Consider the following 2,301-nt stretch of genomic DNA (forward strand, 5'->3'; position numbering starts at 1 on the left):
TAACGTAAATATTTCTGTAGTATTGAGGATACAAGTTAATATACAGAAGTCAATTTCTTTCTTATATACTAGCAATGAACAATTGGAAAGTAAAAAAAAATACATTTTACATTAGGATCCACAAAAATTGAAATACTTAGGTACAAATTGAATAGAATATGTGTAAGATCTAGATGACAAAAAACAAAATCAAAATGATAAAATCAAAGAACCAAATAAATGGAGAGATACTGTGTATTCATGGTTAAGAAGACTCAATCACATCAGTGGCTCTGGCGGCAACGGCCATGGCTGGACCTCTGGGTTTCGGGATCCGGTACTGGAGCCAATCAGCCAGGCAGAGAACCGGGGGAGCAGGCATGGAGTGCATTCACAGTCTTCTAGGATCTTTTCAGTGAAACTCACTGTGGACAGGATTCTAACTTGGAGGGACCATGGAGCAGTATACAGCAAACAGCAATAGTTGGACAGATTGTCGTGCCAGCTGGAGAGATTCAGTAGCAGGTCCGAGGTAGCCATTAATGGTACAGGTCAATAGTGGAAGCCAATTAATTCCATAAACTGGCCAGCCCATCATGGTCCAAGCTGTCCCTGGTGGACAAGGTCAAACCATCCTGCCAGTACCTGTGTCTGGCACTCACAGTTTGCAGCAGACACAGTTGGTCCCACCTGGACAGATTCAGATCCATGGTGGGCAGGCTGTGCAGATACAGGGCCAGGAAGACCAGACCCAGCAGATCATCATCCCGCAGCCCCAGACATCAGTCACTGCTGGCCACACCCAGACGCAGCCGCAGAAGACTGTCCAGGGATGACAAATAGCACAGACCACTGAAGGGCAGACCACCGTCCATCATCCCGTACATGTAGATGGCACCATTCTGCAGCACCTTACAGTCCCTTTCCAGGGATGATCACCACACCAGCTGCCAGTTTGGCAGGAGCACAGATTGTTCAGACAGGAGGCAACACCGACACAAGCAGCAGTGGGCAAGGGGCTGTCACTATGACACTACCAGTGGCAGGCAATGTGGTCAATTCAGGAGGGATGGTCATGATGGTGCTTGGTGCTGGCTCTGTACCTGCTGTCCAAAGAATCCCTCTCCCTGGGGCAGAGATGCTCGAAAAGGAGCCTCTCTATGTGAATGCCAAACACGGGCAAAACCTAAACTAAAGAGGAGGCAAGCCAGGGCTCAACGAGAGGCAGAAGGGAAAATTCCAAAGGGAAGAAGGAAATACCTGCACGAGTATCAGCACCTTTCCGCCATGGCTCGGAAGCGTGGTGAAAATGGATGGTTTTTCTCTCCATAGGAAGGGGGCAGTCCTCATATGCAGGGTCCAGACCAAGCAGATGAAGAAGCAATGACACAGATCATCTGAATGTCCTAACCCTAGGCCATGTGTTGGAAGAGATCAAGGTCATGCTCCTCACCACTGTTTTCCACCATTTCATGAAATTGATCCCCTTTTCCAATGGGACATTGACAATTATGTGCTGCCTTTTCTATAACACAGAAACCACTTAGTTTTTTTTAAAAAGTGGCTCAGTATTATAATTGCAGTGATGTCTGGCAAATTGAAACCCCAAGCCTTTGTCTCAGCCTTCTACACAATACCTGTTTCAGATTGTTGATGGATTAGGATCCTAATTAGGATTAGGATGATGCAAGGGACACATGCACCTAAGTGCAAACACAGCACTTATGTTGGCTTCTGAAGCCAGCCATCCATCTTAGCAGCAGAGAGCAAACTTCTCAGCCCAGACTGCAATCAGCAAAGCCGAGGCCCACTTCTTCCTATGGTATCTAAGCAGCATCCATCCCTCTGATGGGGATCTCAGGCTGACACACCAGACACTGTGTATTCAGAGATGGCTTCCAGGTAAGGAAGTTCCATCTCATGATATGGAAACAGTAAATTTGTTGAGATACATTCACCCTAATAATAGGAATCTCTATCTACCCAGATGATAGGTTGGTATTTTTGGATCCCAGCCAAGAAGCTAACTCTGGGAATAGAATGACAAAAGACTCAAGCTCTAAAAATATAAATTGTGAAATCTCTCTCTTTTTATAACTTTGACAAGATGTGGTCTGTTTGTCTGGACCTTGAAACTACCTTTTGTTAAGTAGAGGACAAAGCCAAATAAGCTCCATATTTAGCATGGAGTCCAATGCAGGGCATGGACTCACATCCCTGAGATCAAGACCTGATCTAAGATTGAGGATCAGATACTCAATGACTGAGTCATCCAGGCACTCCTAAAGATTGACAATCATAGGCTTTGTGACAGCATTTGGG

General features: G+C 45.7%; 1 pseudogene; it reads left to right on the forward strand.

The window, feature by feature from the left end:
- Window positions 1–434: 434 nt before the first annotated feature.
- On the forward strand, window positions 435–1,389 carry LOC123937541 (annotated as a pseudogene).
- Window positions 1,390–2,301: the final 912 nt, after the last annotated feature.

Source organism: Meles meles, chromosome 2 (assembly GCF_922984935.1).
Source record: "Meles meles chromosome 2, mMelMel3.1 paternal haplotype, whole genome shotgun sequence".
Lineage (NCBI taxonomy): Eukaryota > Metazoa > Chordata > Mammalia > Carnivora > Mustelidae > Meles > Meles meles.